Source organism: Triturus cristatus, chromosome 4_2 (assembly GCF_964204655.1).
Source record: "Triturus cristatus chromosome 4_2, aTriCri1.1, whole genome shotgun sequence".
Lineage (NCBI taxonomy): Eukaryota > Metazoa > Chordata > Amphibia > Caudata > Salamandridae > Triturus > Triturus cristatus.
Window position 1 is genome coordinate 245034310 of NC_140586.1, and position 19755 is coordinate 245054064.

Genomic DNA, 19755 nt, shown 5'->3' on the forward strand with positions numbered 1-19755 from the left:
GACCTTCTATTAGTCTAATAATACCTTATTAGTTGCTAGAGAAAGGAGGGTGGTTGCTTTCCACTGTCATTATTATGATTATTCCTTTCATTTTCTATGGTATTGTAACAATGCTGATGGTGCTGATCCTAACCATTTGTCTGCTTGTGTTAGCCAAAGTACTGCATCTTAGGACGCGAGGTTTATAAAATAAACTCTTTAAACTTTACCGTGTCTTTGTTATTCTGTTGTGGACTGATATATAGCTACCAACGGGTACTTCGGATTCCCACCACTCCTGAGAGTATCTAAGTCGCTTGTTCTGGGTTGTCTATACATTGGGACCGCCGAGCTAAATCTCGGATAACGAATGTGACACTAAGCTAGTCGGATAGGGGTTCTTAGTTCTGAGGGGAGTTTCTGGTACACCACAATTCTCTGAGGTCCTGTTTTCATGCGCATAGTTCTGTGCATAAGCAGAATCCCTGCAACAGACCCGCAAGTAATTGCATGTAGTTTAATATAGGACAATATACAATTGCATTCAGATAAGAGTGTATTCCATTTAGGCCCAAAAATATAGGTATCTGTTCTGCATGAATGAAGTTTTCGAATCTAGTTTGAAAACCATCATGACCGTAATGTAGGAATCGGTCTCCTTTCTATTTCTCCTTTTTTCGAGGTCGCGTAAGGACCCGTTAGTTTGTAGAGTAGAAATATAATACCAAATGAAGATAACACTAATTCGTATAATAACGGTCTGCATCTATAAGATCTTATTGGATATTGTCAGTATAAACTGTCGCCATATATAAACGGTTTAGAAGTCTATTGCTGTATTTACATCGATGTACCATGTGATGAGTCATGTGATGTATGAAGAGTATTTAGTTGCATGGCAATCGTGACGACAGTTTATACTTTATTCCAAGCCGTAAGACGCCGGTTGCCATTTTCTGCCCGGCGCTACGAAGAAGACAGGAACCCTATCAGGTAATTCTTCTGATTAAGTGAACGCCCAATAGAGTTAAATAAAGTTGACCTGCATAATATTTTTTAGTCTTATTTGAAATATCCCTGATTTTTTCTGTTTCGAGAAACCGTCCAATTTAATATCACCATTTGAATATATCCAAGTCTATCACTTGTTTGCAAACTCGGACAGTTACTCCAAGTCGTTAGACGCCGGTCATCATACCTTGCTTGGCGCTACATAAAATATAGGAATTTTATCAGGTAATCCTATTGAGTAAATGGACGCCCCATAGATTTGAGTGAGTTGAACTTTAGTACTATGTAATCTAATCTGTATTATTTATCTTTTCATTTTATAGAAATCCGCCTATAGAAATTGTCTATTTGAACACTATCATTGATTGAATCGAGTATTATCGCCTGTCTAAAAACTTGGACAGTCATCTGACGTTTTATCACGTGGAATTACAAATTAGACACAGATAATCGGTGTGAACTAGTATCATTTTTTATATTTTTGAAAGTAAGTCAGAGTCTCTTATTGAAAAGAACTCTACATTTCACCAATGAATTAGCGTCTACTATACATAGTAGAGCTTTACATCCATATTATATTATACGCATCACTGTTAATAAAATATTTCTTTTTTGTTGCAGAATCCTAAATTGGATCAATTAAAAGATTAGGTGCCGCTATCTATTTTCCTAAAATGTTTCTACCATAGATGCTTTAAGTAAGTCACTGAGGGCCTTACTATTATCTATATACTAGTCTAAACACTTGCTTTTTTTTTTCCTCTTACTCTTTTCTTTTTCTTCCTTGTTCGAAGTATCTAAATGGTCCTTTTGATGACTGATTTCAGTTTGATATGAGCATTCAGATTTAATTGTATATCTATGTATGGAAATGTGATTTTTATGTAAAGGGAAATCAAGGGAATTAGAGATTTTAATCAGTGTATGATATATTTTGTTTGCTAAACCATGTAATGGATTTGTTTTTAATGGATTTACGGCCAGTTTTGCAATTTAGATATTTAGTATATTTTTATTTATTTTCAGATAATTGTGTGGCTACTCCTGAAGAAGGCGTTGTATACACCGAAACACACATCGAAAGAAGGTTTACAGATTGCCATTTTTTATAAAAAAATATAAAAAAAATAAATAAAAAAAACATTTTCTGTTCATGTATTCGCTGCTATTAGGAATCCAAATGCACCAAGGATTGTGTAATTTATGTAGTTTTTATATATGTGAATATTTAACAAATAATCATTAAAGAGTACATATTATTTATATATTGTTTCTCCTTTTCCTTTGGTTCTCCCCATTTTATATTTCTTTATATATATTATGCTTGCATTTTCTCTATGTAGTTGACCCAGTTCTATACACTAGAGGGGCCACCAGGTCCTTGCCAGACCCCGGAGCCTGGGAGGCCCCCCCTCGACCAGTGGTCGCTCGACTCCATTACAAAGACAGGGATTTCCTGCTGCAGAAAGCATGCTTATTAGGGCCCTACACAGCGGAATAGCAGTGTCGATCTTCCCGGACGCTGCGTTGGACCACCAACGTATACACACGTCCTTTTTAGCGGTCAAGAGGGCCTTAGGCGATGAAGGGTTCCAGTACTCCTTGATGTTTCCGGCTCGACTGCGGAAAGTCTTAGATGGCAAGACTCACTTTTGTGATGATCCCAAGGAGGCTTGGGACTGGATTGAATCCTACAAAACTGGCCGTTGATCGACTGAGCGAAGATGTATGCCTCCCCCACGGGAGTAACGCCTGCAAAGAACTCTGACAAGGCATCGTCGCAACCCCATGCGAACACTTAGTGCCTCTCAGACAGAGAAAGGTCTAATGCACTGCGGGTGGTATCAGAATTATTGCAGGACCATAAAATGCAGTCTGGTGCAGAAACTGGGTCGGAGAATGCATCCAATCGTTCGGCCTCGGATGAGTCCCAAGATGAGTGTTAAGTTACCGCATGTTACTCCAGGATTGACTGCTCTGCTGCCTTATCCTAGCTCTGCCTCGCTCTCTTCCCTCTTGTCTGCTGCTTATCCTTTCCCTGGGCCTCCCGGCGCTGCACTGTCTTTTCTTACACTGATGGGATGATAGGGTGGATCTCCAAGTTCATTGTTATGCGCCCCCGGATACGGGGCAATGGGTGCTTTTGGAGGCATAGGCGCGGCTTTGGTTGTTTACGTTGCAAGGCAATGCCGGCTCGCAGCAGCTTTCCCCCTTGATCCTCTGCAGTTACTAGAGGATACAGAGTGTATAGTTAGTTTGGATGGGGACTACTGTTTTCTGGGGAGTTTTGTTGTTGTTTTGTAACAGGATGTTTGAGGCCTCGGCGTGTCACAATAAGAAGGTTACTAGGGTACTATGCACAGCTCTACCATGGGTTCGTTACTTGAATTAAAATGCATATCGTGGAATGTCAGAGGCATGCATACAGTGGTGCGCGGTCACAAGATACATGCATACTTAGTGCGTAGAGGGGTACAAATCGCCTTCCTTCAGGAAACGCACATCACACATGTCAAGATGGTCTCGCCCAGCAGCATAGATGGCGGGGTCAGATTTTCTATACAACTTATTCTGCCTTTGCACGGGGAGTATTAATATGGATCAGAGCAAACGTTCCTTTCCAGCCTACACAGCAACTAGCAGCAGACCCAGAGGGGAGATATGTGATGGTTGCGGGTCGACTCAATGGCAGAGCTGTAGTGCTGAGCAACATATATGCGCCAAACACAGAGCAGCCAGCCTTTTTCACCCCGCTATCCGGGAAACTGGCGTCACATTTGAATGGGTCAGTGATTATGGGTGGGGACTTTAACTCTATTCCTGATATTTCCCTGGATAGGTCTAATCCACCTCTCCCAGACGCCCCTATTCATAAGATATCCAAGGCTAGAAGGGATTGGCAGCATAGATGGGGGTTGGTTGATACATGGAGGGCACACCACCCGGGAGTTCGCGATTATGCTCGTTTAGATGCGATACTGTGTTCCTCGGATATTCATGGGGCAGTCAAACATAGTGAGCACCTCACAAGAACACTTTCAGATCATAACCCGTTACTCCTACGGATACATTGGGCCCTGGCGCGTCCTACAATTCCGGCATGGCGCTTAACGCCAGAACTGTTAGAAGATCAGGCCTTTCGCGAGGCGGTGGGGGCTGGTATTACCCAATATTTTCTCGAGAATACTGGCACGGCGTCCTAGTCTGCTGTGGAATGGAATGCCTTTAGGGCTGTGCTACGGGGTCAGTGCATTACCAACATGATGGGGGTGCGTAGGACGCGATTACAAGAAATAGAGACCACAGAGCAGCGCCTGTGTGAAGTGGAACAAGAACGACCCGGGCAACCTGATAGACAGCAGGGCTTGCTGGAGGCAGTTGCCACGCGGGTTGAGAGGCTGCGCTGTTTCGATTATAAAAAATACTTAGCGCGTGCTCATGCAGAGCGTGACAATCCGGAGCGTTGTTGGCTTGGTTAGCCAACCCCGCTAGACGGGGATGGTCAATTTAGAATTGTTTAGCCCAATGGGGAAATTTGCTATACCCAGCAGGGGATTAATGATCAGTTCCCCGCTTATTATACAGATCTCTATCAGTATATAGTATTTATAGTATGCGAGAACCAGCAGTGAAGAGAGCTGCTGTCTTCACTGCTGGTTCTGGCATACTTGCTGCTGCCGGAATACTAGCCTCACAGGACTACTTCGACTGAAGTTTAGTGTTACTTCATTTGCCTTGGGGGACCGCTGGTAGCTATAAAGTGTTGCTACGATTGCGGTCGGATTCCATTCGTCAATTTCAATATCATTCCTGTGTAGTTGGACACTCTTGTGCACTTATAAATTTTATTTGGGCCGGGCTTGCAAGTTCCATTAATTACGTAGAATCCTGCCAAATATTTTTGAGGGATCCTCTACAACCAATTTGATTCAGCCGGAATATTGCTCCGACATAGTTTAGATTAATATGGGCGGAATTTGATATAATGTTGTCCACATCGTGGGGCTGACTATCCTCTTGATATACAGAGTGGAACGCTATTCGTACAGAAACTTTTTTGCCCTGATGATGTTCCTATAAAAAGGAACAAAATGCGTTGGCTGTTGTCCTGTTGCTTTTACTCAAAGAAGAATAAAGAAATTTGAAAAGATCATACTGACTAAAGTGTGACTTCATCCCTGGTGCAGCCTTCATTTTTCTCCAATTTGTGTCTCTGGCTTTCCAGTGAGACCCAACTCAGGTCTCGGAGGCTATCTGCACAGGACTCTAGTACTATGTGGACACTGATTGAGGTACTAAACGTATAGTCAGCTGCAGTATCTGTATATACCTTTTGTATCCCTGACTAAGTCTGCCTTGGACGCTGCAGAACTCCCTGATACTTGCTGCAGTATACCTGTATTGTGTTTTTGTGCTACACCTTGGTGTTGCCATAAATTTTGCGATGTGTGACATGCCGGGGAGGGATAAGAGGGAGGGGGGAAAGTTTTGTTTCGTATTCTTAAGTGTGCAGCACAGGTGTCTCTCCAATGTTTCTCATTGATAACTGACCGTAACTAATCTGTTTGCTTATCAACGATCTTGTTGACAGTTGGTACTACTATATTGAAGAACGGTACACAATATCTGTTGACTAAGGCTATGTCATTTGTACTGGAGTGCGACCAGGGTGTGTTGTCATTAAAGGAGTACCTGTTTGCCTTCGTATTCTGATCATGATTGAATACTTCTATTTTGGAAACCAATCTTTTGCTACAATGTAGACCACAGTTACGTATAAAATTCATAAAGTGATCTATCTAATCTGTCTGGATAAATTATCGTTTTGACTCCAATGTTAAACTTGCAGAGAGGTCATCAACAGGATGAAGGCACTTACGCAGGTCACTATTCTGTAATCTTATAGCTTGCAAAGATAGAAAAAACCCAGTTTATTGCAATTCTACTGTGCTTAAGAGCAACCGTATGGTGTGGGCGTAAACATCAACAAGAGAATTGTGTATGTGTAATCCACATGAATCATGGAATACAAATGGAGTCCACAAACAGAAACACTAACAATAAAAGTCTATCTAATACAAGTATATCCAAGAGGGTTAACAACCAACCAGAGGTTGGTCACCTTTCGCAGCAACTTATGCCCTCTCCGGTTACTTCTGTGTGCATTCTCCCAGAGGAGCCATAGCATACAGAGCAAATGTCACTCTGGGTGGGCAGGCCTTGTCCCGAGGGATGTCACCTCCACTATGTGTATACATCCCTCCGTCTCCATGACTAGGGATTGATCACTGGGAACAGAACTCCAAAACCCAGCAATCAGCAGGTAATGGACAAGAGTCGTAGATCGCAGTCTACAATGTAGCGCGGCGGGGCCCGGGGTGATGGGGCCTGCGCGGCGCTGAAGTAAAGGGGCACATCACACTATTGGTTATATGTTGGTGGGAAGACCCCGAGCGGTCTCTCACCGTTTATTTTATCTACTCGGGTCGAGCCCGCCCGAGAAGTGCATGCTTGCTACATTGTTGGGGAGAGCCTGGATGGCTTTCTACATCCCTCCTTTTGTTTAGTGACTGTCCATCATAGTCTGCATGCTTAGGGGTATGTGCACATGAAGTCCTTCAGCTGCAGGCTGGGTGCAGGGTTTAGCCGGAGACCATACCTCTGGCTCCGGGAGTTGGAACTGGCCACTGCAGTCACAATGTCTTGGCTGGGCCCTTGAGCCGCAGACACATCGTCTCCGCTTCCTGCCTGAAGGTGTCTTGGTGTTGAGGTCACAGGCCCTGGCGAGTCAACAGGTGCGTGACACGGAGCCTCACCCAGGTCTTCAGTCTCCCTTGAGCTGAGCTCGGCCCACAGGCCCTCTTGAAGCAAGATACATTCCAGGTGACCACTTGCTGTCCCCTCTGCGCGGTGACCATGGTCCCTTGCACCTTGACGACGGTCCATTCTTCCGGTTCGTACGGCGTCCTGAATTTCCAGCCCGGGGGTCTGTCTTTGATCATGATGCTGTCTCCTACTTTCAAGCTGTGGTTCTTTTGCTCCTCTGGCAGCACTGCCCTTCTGATTGGTCACGGTCCTCCTAGCCTGTGTGGCTACGTTGTCTCTCCGGAGGTTTCCATGCTGAATCTGTCAGGATGCTGTCCCGTGGGGCTCTTTTGAAAAACAGGTGAGCGGGAGCACACTTTGTGGTGCTGTGGGGTGTTTGTGGGTATGCATTTAGAAATTGGTTGAGTGCCGACGCAACATCTTCCCCCGATCCACTACGATTCGCAGAACGTGGTTAAGGGTCCGCATGAAGCGTTCCACCTCCCTGTTGGCTTGAGGCCACAGAAGGGTGATCTTCCTGTGGCGATCGCTTTGTTCACCAGGTACTCCTGAAACTCGTGGCCTAGGAATGGGGGTCCATTGTCTGAACGGATTTCACCCGGCTAGGAGGGTGAACGTCTTGTCCAGGATTTTCCTGATGTGCGGGAACGCAGTTGATGCTACCACCTCCACCACTGGGAACTTGGAGACTGAGTCGACGATCGCCAGAGTGTGGCGGCCATCTGGGAAGCTCCCAAAGTCGATGCTGACCTTGGACCATGTGAGCTCACATGGCTCTTCGGTGATGACTGGGTTTGTGCCGGGTCGCCGACCGTGATGGCACATGAGTGACATTGTCGCACCATGTCTTCCACTCTGGTATCCATCACCGGGAACCAGACTTTGTTTCGTAGCCGAGAATTGGTTTTCGCCATCCCTTGGTGCCCCACATGCGCCAGCTGTTTGATGCGATCCTGCAGTGACCTGGGGATCACAATGACGTGCCCTCTCAGGAGGACTTCCCGTTCCCCTTTGCTCAACTCGTCTCGGATCTGCCAGAGCTGTTGCAGAGCATGGGTATCTTCCGCCCGGAGCGACTAGGCCCCATCCAGGAAGTGGGGCCACATGTTCAGTTGGGCATTTTTCACCCTGGCGAACATCTCGTCTGCGGCCGTGGCTTGGCAAATCTCAATGTCATGGCTCTCGGGCATGCCTCGTACGAGACCATCTTCACAAATGCCTCAGAGTATGCTATGTCTATAGGCGGGGCTGGAGCGGCTGACTGCTCTGTGTGCCGGGAGAGGTAGTCTGCTGGGTAATGATTCCCTGGACGGAACACAACCTTGAAGTTGTGTGCCTGCAACTGAACGGCTCATCTTTCGATCCTGGGAGGCGCCAGTCTTGATGACCCTGCAAAGAGTGGGAGCAGCAGCTTGCGGTCCGTCACTACCTGGAACTCCTGTCCATACAGATAGAGGTGAAAGTGCTGACACGCACATTTTATAGCCAGAGCTTCCCTCTCGATCTGGGCATATCTGGTCTCAGAGTCTGAAAGCGCCCCGGCTGGCTTAGGCAACTGGTTTCCATGTTTCTTGTAGGAGGACAGCTACACCTACTGGGCTTGCATCCACCATTAACTCCATGCGTCGCCCTGGGTGAAAGTAGGCCATCACCGTCTTGTCCATGAGGACCGTTTTGATGGTATTGAAAGCTGTGTTGGCAGCTATGGTCCATTCCCACTGACGGTAGGTGAGAGCGCGGAGTGGCTCCGACAGAGGTCAGGTTCGGAATGAACCTGCCACAGTATGTGGCCATGCCGAGAAAACTGCAGACCTCTGTGGGGGACTTCGGGGTGCTCGCCACACGGATGGCCATCGCTTTCTTGGGGTCCACTCTCAACCAGTCTCTGGTGAAGATGTAGCCTAAGAAGTCGACTGACTCCTGGTAAAAGGAACACTTGGCCCTGTGGAGGGTCAATCCACAGTCTTCTAGCCGCTGGAGGGTGGCTCGGAGGTGGGTGTGATATTTTTACAAGGTGTTCGAGAACACCAGGATGTCATCGCTCAGACTGATGATCCCCTGCAGGCCAGACAGTGTTTTCTGGATGGCATTCTGGAAGACCTCTGCTGCAAACGACAAACCCTAAACTCAGTCTTTTGTACCTCAGAAGGCCGACGTGGGTAGAGAATGTGGTGATGTACCTGCTCTAAGGCTCAAGCTCCAGCACCTGCGTTCAGGTCCAGCTTGGAGAACCACTTGACTCCGTTCATGTCCGCCACAATGTCATCCACGGTGGGGGTGAGATGACGTTCCCTTTTAACTGCCACATTTGGGAGCCTCATCCACACAGCTTTATGGCACCCGGCTGTTTTGGCTTGCGGGCCGCGACCAAAGGGGACACCAACGGGGTGGGGGCTGACACCTTCTCAATGACGTGGAGGTCCTCTAGTTTCTTCAGTTCCGCCGCGACTTGCGGGTGGAGGTTGAACGGCACCCTCCGGTGTCTCAGGGCTGTAGGCCTCACGGTGGGGTCAATGTGGAGCTTGAACTGCTTCCCTTTCAGCTTGCCACGCCCTGTGAACAGTGCCGGGTATTCGTGCAAGATGGCGTCAGCGTGGGAGTCGTGGACTTGACGAGCGAAGACCAGACCGAGGTCTTCAGCGGTGTGGCAACTGAGAAGGGTGCCTTTTCTCCCTTCTGTGATGTGGAAATGGGCCCTCGTGACATGTTCATCACTGCTAACTTCAGCCTCAATCACTCCTCTGAGGGGCAGAGGGTGCGTACCTCAATAGGTGAAGATCCAGGCCTTGGTAGGTGCAAGAGGGGGACGTGGTGACAGCCATTTGTACTGCTCTGAATCCATGACATTGACCGATGCACCCGTATCGATGAGCGCCTGGACTGCAGACCCTCCTACCAGGACAGAGCACATCGGCGGCGGCCTTCGGTGTTTGTCCGACCTACTGGCGAAGGATATGACAAACACCTTGTCGTCATCTTCAAGCACGAGGCAGCGCCCCGCGTTGCTTCGTCATCTTGCGATTGTGCATGGTCCAGTGACACCTGGCGTAGACGTTGCGTCATTCCCCGAGGCCTGGTATAGGTCTGTCGAGACCAGTCGCTTCTACACCGTGGCAAAATGATTCACATTTCCGCAGCGGGAGCACGTCTCTCCCCCCCCCCCCCCCCCCCTTGCTCCGCACACTGCCGTGGACTGGTGTTCCACCCCACAGTTGCCGCATGCCCCACTCAGACGGCCAAGGTGCAGGACGGGCCTTACTCTGGCGCCGTTGTATGGCCTCAACTCTATCTTCCTTAATGGGCGAGTACTTCAGTGTCTGTGGCGCTGCGGCGGTCTTATGCAGGGCAGCTTCCATTTTGCCCGCCCCTGCATCAGAGTTCATGGGACCTGGCCAGGAAGAGGATCTCGTCTAAGGAGATCCCCGGCTGTCGAAGGCTCAGTTTCCATAGCAGCGCAGAGCGGCATCCCTGGATGACTTGTCCGCGTATTTCTTCCCTTTGGTCCGTGAAGGCACACGTGCCTGCCAGCCTGCACAGCCACGCATAAAACCTATCCACAGACTGTCTGACTGACGCTTGTCGAAACTTGAAGCGCTAGAAGTCAGGGTTGAGCTAGGGATCGAAATGCCGGTTGAGCGCGGCGACCGCAGCTTCATAGTCCTCATTCCCTGTGTTGGGCAATGTCTCAAACAGATCGTAGATCTCCGTGCTGCCATAGTATATGAGCAGCGACCTTTACACTGCGCCGTCTGTCTCCCTGGTGCCCCTGAAATAATGGTTCAAATGTACGATCCACGCTTTCCATCATGGGGCTGCTGTGGCCGGGTCAGCGGTCTCGCTGCAGGGCTGCAGTGGTGAAACAACCATGTGGCTGAGACCTAGTGGTGGGCCGTCATCACCTCCGCGTGGTCCGCTCGCTCTGGCCTGCTGGCCATCAGCACCTGTTGCGGACGGCATGCTCATGGCGTCTGTGTGCTTGGGCGCAGTTGCGGTGGCACAGCATCTTCCCTAGGGGTCCTGCATGCGAGGTGTAGTGTGGCTGGTAGCCACGTGACTGGTGGGCCTGAGGAAGTGCGATGCACCGTGCCTGCCTGTCCTTGTCGAAATGGCACTTCCGGTGGGCTGTGTGGCAGGAAAGGGGTGCCTCTTTTTGTGTGGTCTTCCCCTGGGCTGTGGCAGTGTGCAGTCTTTTGGTTCTGGAGGGTTCCTCCTTGGAGTGGGCTGAGTGCACTTGGTGCTCTTCAGTGATTAAGGCCTGCAGGGCCTGAATTGCTCTCTGTGGCTTTAAACCTTGCCACTGCTGCGGGAGGCGCCAGTCACGTAGGGCGATCGTCTTTAATGCAAAGGGCGCCTGAAGCCTGCCGCACTGCAGAGAGTCACTAAGGCGGTTCCCCGGGGCTAGCTGACTCACCAGAGCATGCTTAGTCTCCTGGATGCACGCACCGCTGACTTGAGCACGTTCCCTGTCGCCTCCTGGAAACATGCCGGCATCCAAGATGCTCTCCTGCCTACTTTTCAGGGTGGCTTATAGTCTGATTTGGATGCAAGCGTGGCGAGATAATGGTCCCATATGTCAACCTTTGGTCCCCGGAGTCCTAGAGTGCGCAGTGCAGTCCAAGGCTCGGTCTCTTCGCCCACCTGTAGAGGTCACTTAGCCACTTGCAAAGCAGTCAGTGAATTCCATTCCATGGCTATTTACCTCCTAGCTATTACATAAGCCCGACCAATAAATTTCACAAGATATTAAGTCTTTTTCAGGTGCAGTAACGGTCCCAATGGACACTGATCAGGGGCCGCAGGAGTGGTCTGTTCGTGAATTGTTGTGTTCATCACTACTTTCTCCCAGGATCGTGCGATCTCCGGACAGAACCCGACCATATGATGAAAGTCTGCGCTGTGTGCGCCACACTGGGACAACTGGGCTCTACTCCCAGGAACATGCGGACGAGTCATGCTGGGGTGAGGTATGAATGATGTACATAGTTGAACTGAGTACTTTAATCCCAGGCTCCCAGACGCTGTCTTACATGTTGTAAAACTGCCCTCCACTGTTGAGCTGTCAGTTCCTGCCCCACTATAAAATGCCTTTAGCCACGTAGGACCGCATAGCCACTAAGTCGTTCTCCCAGCAGTACATTTTATAAGAAGGTGACAGCCTTCCTATCTCCGTATATAAATCAAAACAAGGGGTCCCCCGAGTCCAGTCTGTCTGGGCGGCAACGGCCCGTTAGTGATTTTTACTATAAAACTTACCCTTCAGGAAATCCTGAAGGAAGGAATCAGTTTTCCCAATGGAGTTTTATAATTCCACCACGGGCTTCAACCTTATCTCTTTAAGGCGCACTTAGATAGTTCAAGGGATCCTAGCAGTAAATGGTTGAAAGGCTGCCCGAGGCATACCGGCAACAAATGTTATCAGAATATTGCCTTGGCAGTGTTCAAAACAAATGCAGACACTATGTGGGGTCTAATTCTCCAAGTATCCTTCCTCATTGTCTACATGTTTAAGCCTTCCTCTGAGATACTAAGGCTTTCGTCAGGACCAGTATTTCATGGATCCCTATGGATTGTCTAATCCTTTCTAGGCCAAACAAGAGGGGAATAATCCCAGCTCTCACATCATACAGCCTTACTACTTCCACCATGGGTTAACAAGAGCTACAGCACCTTGGAAGGCTGCTGTTCAGTCAGATCCGGTCCTCATGTCTGCATGATTGCATGGGTCAGTGCACTATATGTCAAGAAGTGGCCCAGACCGATTCCAAATTTGTCGGTCACCTCTGGAAAGGAGAGCAGTATATTATGCTTACACATGTCTCCCATCGCAGTCACCACACAGTCCGACCTGTAAAGTGTATCATGAAGAAGTTTTAGTTCATTAACTGCCGAGCGCATCCATAATGGTGCTTAGGGGAATATGGGATGAGAGTTGTTCCCATAAACACATTTAGTCCAACGGAGTTTGGCCAGCCTAGCCAGTTTACTCGGGTGTCCGTAGCTCGCAGTTCCATCAACCAGTATATCAATGAGCGGTCCTGTAGCCCCCGCAATATGCTCACCTCCTTAGAGCTAGGGGTGTCCGAGCCATTTCACAGGCCACTGAAATTGCACAGCCACATAGTACAACTCAGTTTGGGGCTCTGTCCTCTTCTGTCCAATGGGTTATACAACTTGCCTCAGTAGCACCAGCATTTTGGCAGTTGCTGTCCTACTCAATGGACAAGAGGAGGCTTTTCCAGAACTGCACTGATTGCCTAGTGCTACTCACCACCTTAGTCAAGTTCCACTCTGTGAGGTCCCCATCGGTGTGATAAACATTAACTCCCAGGTATTTGAAAGTGTCAAATCTCCTTTCAAATCCATCATTTGTCATCCCTTTGCATTCAATACCAGGTAGGTGCCCAAGTGTGTACAAGAAAGTTTTGGCTTTACACCTCCCCAAACCTGCAAATAGGATCTAACAGTCACAAAAAGGTGACCACACATAAAAAGGAGTGCGACTTAATATGCTCCCCTTTTGTTTTTTTGCATGCAACTATTGTAGGAGGAGAAAATAAGTATCGCATCAAAAGCAGTCCATACTCTCCGGTATGAGAGCAAAGTACAGAAATGTGAAGACCTGCGTAGCACACATCAGGAAAACTATGAAAATAGAGGGAGTGTCAGCTGTAACAGTACTCACTGAAGCAGACTGGGGCAGCTCAGCCTGCCATGGTCAGATCAGAGGTCCACACATACATGTTCTATAGGTAGGAGGATCAAGTGTATCCAAAAACAGCTGCAGGTTAGCAGTGTGCCAAATACACAAAAATAGACATGTGTGCTAACAAAAAAATATTTAATGGGAAAACCGATTTAAGACAAAAAATACATTTGAGGAAACCGGTCTTAGTACTTGAAAAAACGATATAGGAAAAATACTATAGTGGTTGAAGGGTGCGGGGGGCGTAAAGCAAAGACTACATGTTCCTTCTGTACCATTTAGAAAAGAAAACCCAATTCTGATCCATTTGTGAGCCAAGTTGGATTTTACATTTGTGCATGAGGGTTAACAAAAAATGTCTGAGATGTTGCAAAAGGCTGTATATGCATGTTACAGGGATGTCAGTTAAAGGAGTCACTAACATCTAGACAAGTAACAATGAATAAAAGCAACTTCAGATACTGGGGAGAGTATTTTTAAAAAAAAATATTAAGCCAGACTGCCATTACAAATATTTCACTTGACTAATAATCAGATAAGTCCTTTGATGTTCCGTCAAGTAGTAATTTAGCGAGGTTACCCCATATATTGGCATTAACTTCTCCAGTGTAGGGCCTGAGCAGTCCGTTTTAGAAAATTCTTCCTGCCCACTCATTGTTGGCCTTTTGGTAGCATAAGAGTATGCAAGACACTATCCATTGGGAGACAGACTAAGTGGCTAAACCTGTCCGAACCGGGCGATAGTTGATAAACAATTGGTCAGCTCTATGTAGGTAGCGAGCCTTGTCTAGATAAAACTTAACTGCACATCTCACATCCAGGTAATGAAGAGTTCATTCAGCCGAGGTTGAAGGCTGCTGAAAGAAGGCTGGTAATGAAATTGTCCGATTGACATTAAAGTCCAAAACAACCTTGGGGAGAAATTTTGGGTGAGTCCTTATAAACTACCTTGTTAGAGTGGAAGACAGTGTAAGGCTTGTCAGTACATAAGACCTGGATTTCCCTAACCGTACAAGCTGATGTGATTGCTATGAGGAAAGCGGTTTTTCATAAGAGTTGTTGCAGGGATGCATTATGAATGGGTTAGAAAGCTTCCTGCATGAGACGAGAAAGGATAATTGAAGCTTCCAGGAAGGGGAACGACGCCTGATAGGAGGGAAAACCTTCATAAACCCTTCTAAAAAAAATCTTAAATTACTGAAATTTTGAGAAGGTTTGTGAAGGACATTTTCTGAAGGCAGTAAGGACTGCCAAGTGAACCTTTAGGGAAGAGAATTGCATGCCAGATTTTGCTAAAGGGAGGATAGGGAAGAATGCAGTCTTCCTGGCAAGATGTAGGGTCTATGCTCTTGCAAGTACACCAAATGCAAAATCTTTCACTTGAAGGGATATGCTGAATGGGTAGATGGCCGTTTAACCTCTTTGAGGATGTCCATGCAATCTTGTGGCAGGTTCAAGTATCCATATTGCACTAGTTCAGGAGCCATGCTGCCAAATTCAAATAGGAAAGATTGGGGTGTACCATCTGGCCTTCAAACTTCATTGCACAAAGAAGAACGGTCCTCACCACTGGAGAGACACCTCTAGTTACCACTCCTGAGCAAAAATAGTCACTTAATCAAGTATACTATCCATTAGATATGTATCATATATATTTATTCGTCAATGTTTTCCAGATGGTAAATGCTTCATGGTATTACACAATTGTAATCTTAGTCATCATTACAAACAACGTATACGATTGTCCATTTATACAATCCACAGGAATTATTAATCACATCCCCAATGCATTTCGAGTCCAACCCTTCTTTAGGGGAAAATCCTTGTGAATCAAGCTCGAGAGCGAGCGCGCTCTGATTCAATGTGATCGTGATGTCGTCGTACATATCTAATGGATAGTATACTCGATTAAGCAACTATTTTCGCTCAGGAGTGCTAACTAGAGGTGTCTCTCCAGTGGTGAAGACCGTTCTTTGTGCATCATAATTCAACACCTCAAGGTCGGGAGGTGATTCTCTATAGCACCCTTACTATTGAACTTCAGTTGAATATTTACTTTATACTAAAAATCAGAGTGCGACCAGTTTTTCTATTCTTCAAACTTCTTTAGCAGGTCTGGTCTGCATGGCAGCTTGAGATGTGGACGCTGCGACCAGTGAATGAGGCGCATGAACCACCACTGACCTGGCCACTCTGGGGCTATCAAGGTTAGTCTGGCGCTAAAGCACGGCAGCTTAAGGAGGTCTGCCGGGATCAGAGGGATTAGTGGAAAGAGAGAAATGAGCCTGACCAGTTGATCCATGGGGTATACCAGAGTCCCTGGTTCGTAGTACCTTGAGGCATTTTATGTTTTCTGCGGTGGCGAACAAGTCTATGTGCAGAGAGCCCCACAGTCTGAAGAGGTCCTGCATGACATTGTGAAGAACCCATTTGGGGTTTTCTTATGGAACCCTGCTGAAGGCATCTGCCTGCACATTTTGCACACCTGGCAGGTGTCTGGCTATGAGCCATTTCCAAATTGTGTGGACTTTGTGGGATGAAGGTCTGGACCTTGTCCTCCCCACTTGAGGTAGTGGTAGCACTGTCCACCTGAACAAGCATGGATTAGGTCAAGAATGACTAGCGAAACATTTGTTGAGTGCAATGTAGTTGTTTTCTATTGTCGACTTATATTGCCAGATCAATTATTGTGGTGTTACAGACACTACTGGAGATCATTATCCTTGATATTATCGTTCACGAAATGTGTCACAACCATTATAAGTCATATACATCATGCACTTCATGTAAAGGTAAAAGACTGGTACATTTCAAAACTGTTAAAGTCGTCAATAAAGTATGTTAAAAAAAAAAAAAAATGAATGACTAGCGAAAGCTTTTAGCAGCAAATTAAACTCCCGGAGCTCGAGGAAATTGATTCGATAGGTCATCTTCCTCAGAGACAATGTGCCTTGAATTTGGAGATTATCTATATGGGCTCCCCACCCCAGTAACAGTGCATTTGTTACCATGGTTTAAGAGTGAGATTGTTGGTGGAAAGCTCTCCCTTGAAGTAGGTTGGCAAAACAGCACCACCAGGTTAGAGATTACTTCACATGAGAAAGTGCTCTTGTCCTCCCAGTTGCCTGGTCCAACTGGTCCTTGAGACATTCCTGAAGAGGGCGAATGTGGAGGCGTGCCTTTGGAGTGAGGAAGATAAATGAGGCCATGGAGCGAGAAGGGATGACACTGACCTCACCGTGGGATAAGAGGCCTTCATTAGAGCGTGACATTTGTGATGAATCTATGAAAGTCTCTCCTCTGAAGGACACATTTACCTGTATGGTGTCAATGGTAACCCCTAAATACTGCAGAGTCTGAACCAGAGTGGAGATCGACTTGTAATTGATGTGAAATCCCAACCGTTGAAGGACTTTGCATGACCAGCGGATATGTTGCTGGGCTTCTTCTGAAGTTGATGCCTTTATTAACCAATTGTCTAGGTAGGGCTACACGAAGATTTGGTGCCTCCTGAAATGGGCAGCAACTACTGCCACACACTTCGAGAATGTTCTTGGAGCTGACTGGAGGACAAATGGAAGAACCTGGTATAGATAGAGGTCCTACCCCGCTACAAGCCTCCAGAACTTGTGGTGTTTCTTGGCAATTGATACGTGAAAGTACAGGTCTTGGAGGTCTAAGAAGCAAAGCTAGTCCACCTCGACTAGTTGGGGATAGATCTCATGCAATGACTGCATCTGAAACTTCTCGCCAAATCGATTTGTTGGCTACTTTTAAGTGGAGAATGGGTCTGAATTTGTCCTGGTATTTCCTTCTCCAAAACATATATGGAGTAGATGCCAGTACCTAGTTAGCATGGGATGACCTGTACTGCATGCTTCGAAAACAAGATGTCGATTTCTTCCCTAAGCATGTGCAGATGATGGCTGGATGTTTTTTGATGGTATGGTCGGGGGAGGACTGGTGAATCGGAGACAATCATTTTGAACAATATTCAGAACCCAGGCCTCTTTTGTGATTTTTTTGCCTCTCTGCCAGAAAGGGAGATGCTTCTCCCTACCAGAGTGAGTAATGGAAGAGGGGGAAGGAAAGGTTCACGGATTGGTTTTACCACCTTGGACAGGCTGGTGGGAAGATTGCCGGCACTGGTGCTGCGAAAGTCACAGCTATTGTGGCTGCTGACTACTGATACCAATGAAGGGTTTTAACCGTCTGACGGCAAAACTGGCACTGGTAGGGCCTGAAGGAACACCTTTGTTCTTTTGGCCTGTCTAGTCTGCGTGGCTGCCAAAGAGGGCAGAAAACAAAAAAGAAAGATTTAGAAACCTCTGCTGACACTCAGATTTAAGTGATGTCAGGTGGAGCCAAGAGTGCCTTCAAGGAAATTCAGTGACAATATTCATGTGCCCCTAACAAAGAGTCTGCTGCGGCACCGATTACTTGGTTGGACACCAGGAGGCCTTCGTTGAGGATCTCCAGGAAGTCCTCCCTTCTGTCTCCTGAAAGATCATCTGCAAATTGTTGGAAAGAGTCCCAGAGCACTATATCCTAACTACACAGGAGGGCAGTAGCACTCGCGCTTTCATAGGGGTTGCAGACATGTTGCAAACCTTGCGATCCAGAGAGTCCAGTTTTTTACTCTCCTTATCAGAAAAATACTGAAGAAGCAGGGGTGGTAGTGCAATGGTCCTTGGCCACCAGAATGACCGAGTCAAGAGGGGGATCCGATCGGAGGAATAGAGGATCCTGCTCCTGAGGCCTATATTTTTTTTGTAGCCTCAAAGGGGCAGTTTCGGTTGCGGCGAGGGTCAGAAAGAGTGCCAATGCTGGCTCTAAAAGTCCTGACACCAATGGAAGCAGGGGTCTTGACGCTGACCACTGGTGGAGCGTCTCATATATAACCGATGTGGTATGTGTGGGGACAGACATCTGCATATTAAGTTTTGCCATAGCACTCACCAGAATCTCCTGGAAAATAGTGATGCCATCCACCAGAGATGCGAGGAGGTGGAGAATCTGACTGTCGGAGAATACAAGGACATCCTGTGCTTTGACCGATGTCTGGAGCTGGTTCATGTCCTTGATCGGTGGCTTCAATGGAGAAAGCGCCTAGAAGACAAACTCATGGAATGATGCCTGTGATGGTGTGAACAATTGCGCTTTCTGGAGCATGATCTAGGTCTTGACAGTTCTATAGGTGGACAAATTGGCGCTGGAGGGGTAGGCGCAGGTGATGGAGGCGGAGAGTCCGATAGTACTATCAACAAAGAAAAGATTAGACCCTCAAGTACTCTGAATCCGGTGATTAACAGATGTGCCTCTTTTTTCTCTTCTATTGTGTCCGACGTAGAGATTGTTTTCGAAGTCTACCTCTGTCGACGATTAGAAATCTATCTGCTCCCTGACGGTGATCTCCGACGCCTCAATGTTGAACTGCTGCTCTGAGTTGGAGTCAGGCCGCCTTGACATTGATACACTCCTCAACTTTGATCTCACATTGCACGTAGACTGTGTGTGGGTCCTACCATGCCTCAACATCTGTCTTTTCCTCGACGGTGAACCAGCACTGGACGGCGAGCAAGTCGGTGCAGTACATGGTCTCCATGTCAACCCCCTCGACATCAACCGGGAAAGATGTCGTTTGAGCTGGCACCTTCTTTTTGGGACTTTCACATGCCTCAGAGGCAGATATAAGAGCCCTGGTAGAGGACTGACCCTCTCTTTGATCGGAGGTCTCACCTTGAGACTGTGCTTGCTGTCTGCGCCATTCCTCCGTGACACAAAGGCAATTGTTTTCCCTTTCTCTCAAGGTGCAACATGAAAACTTCGAGGTGTGGAAACTGCTCTTGAAGATGACTAGATGGAAGGCAGAGAATATGGACATTGTGAAGGTTTGATTTAGCCTTTCTCCCACAGGCAGGGCATGTGTAAAACAGATTGTCTAATAATTGACAAAATGCCCCAATTTACTGTCAGAAAAAGCCTTAGAAGGTGAGCGAATGAGGAAATACATAGAGTGAATCAATTTGAATCACAATTCACAGGTGAATTTGGAAGGAAAAAAAGTCTAAAAGGCAGAGCTCAGTGCTAGAGGATCCTATCATCAGGTGCCAGAAAAAGAAAATGAAGCAACTGCCACCTGCTACGCATGAGGGGATACTAGTGGTCTGAGTCCTTAAAGGCACAGACACCATTTTAAATTCACATAATAGCAGCCTTTAGGGCTAAACTGTCCT

At 47.1% G+C, this 19755-nt stretch overlaps 1 protein-coding gene across 2 annotated transcripts in view; it reads right to left on the minus strand.

Moving 5' to 3' along the window:
* LOC146833558 (E3 ubiquitin-protein ligase TRIM39-like) overlaps window positions 1-19755 on the minus strand; it is a 556215-nt gene that overhangs the window by 48676 nt on the left and 487784 nt on the right. The gene's annotated exons all lie outside the window — the stretch shown is intronic.